Source organism: Tiliqua scincoides, chromosome 1, assembly GCF_035046505.1.
Source record: "Tiliqua scincoides isolate rTilSci1 chromosome 1, rTilSci1.hap2, whole genome shotgun sequence".
NCBI classification, from domain to species: domain Eukaryota; kingdom Metazoa; phylum Chordata; class Lepidosauria; order Squamata; family Scincidae; genus Tiliqua; species Tiliqua scincoides.
The window spans coordinates 301,167,868-301,168,812 of NC_089821.1; the positions used below are offsets into that span (position 1 = coordinate 301,167,868).

At 47.2% G+C, this 945-nt stretch overlaps 1 pseudogene; it reads left to right on the plus strand.

The window, feature by feature from the left end:
- The first annotated feature begins 441 nt into the window (after positions 1–441).
- Positions 442–561, plus strand: LOC136638291 (5S ribosomal RNA; annotated as a pseudogene).
- The last annotated feature ends 384 nt before the right edge of the window (positions 562–945 follow it).

Below are 945 nucleotides of genomic sequence, written 5' to 3' on the forward strand. Positions count from 1 at the left end.
GCCCCAACTTGGCCACTCTCTCCCCCCCCCCCCCTCCAGTTGATGTGGCAAAGATGCCTGGGAACTCTAGACAGGGAGTAGGCGAGAGCATGTCAAGTGTCAGTGCAGGTTTCCTCTTCCAGCACTATCAGGGTTCCCAGTTTGCTGCCAAAGGTCAACTGGTAGTTGGAATAGGCTAAGGACAGTCAGATGGTAGGTAGCAAAGGAAAGGTAAAGGCTAGGAGTTCATTTGTGGCCAAAACCCATTTGTTGTTCTAGAAAATAAACATGTGTCTTTTTCCCTTTCTCTTCCCCCTATTCCCCCCACTAACATTATTATCCAGCCAAAGAAGTAAAAAGGATTAAAAGGCCAAATGTAGCCTCAATTCCACAGTATACAGCAAACTGGGCAGTTGGGGGAACCTGAGATTAAAGGTGCCTTTGCTTCAGACAGATATATTCTGTAGCAGCAACTGTTACCCTGCACATGCCCGATCTCGTCTGATCTCGGAAGCTAAGCAGGGTCAGGCCTGGTTAGTACTTGGATGGGAGACCGCCTGGGAATACTGGGTGCTGTAGGCTTATACCATAGTCTTTCGAGACTGAAGGTTGCCAACCATTATAATCTTAGCAGTAATACTATTTAACTGACATTCAGACTCTCATTAAAAACAGACCTTACAATATTTGGCCCTATTTATGCAATCACTGCTTGACTTTGTTCCCAAGGTGGAAAGAGACAATATGGCAATCTTTTGGTAAATAAATTTGCCCATGTTGCAGCTAATTCCTCAAATACTAGATTATGTCTGTGTGCTTTCCAGTGGTTAGGGCTGAGGTATTCAATCTGTGTGTCCCGCCTCACTAGTGAGGCGTGGCTAGCCTCCAGGGGTGTCTCCAGGCATCTCAGGGAGAGAGGTGGCCACAGCTGCTCTGCTGTGCTCAGCTGCAGGTGCTACCTTCTGA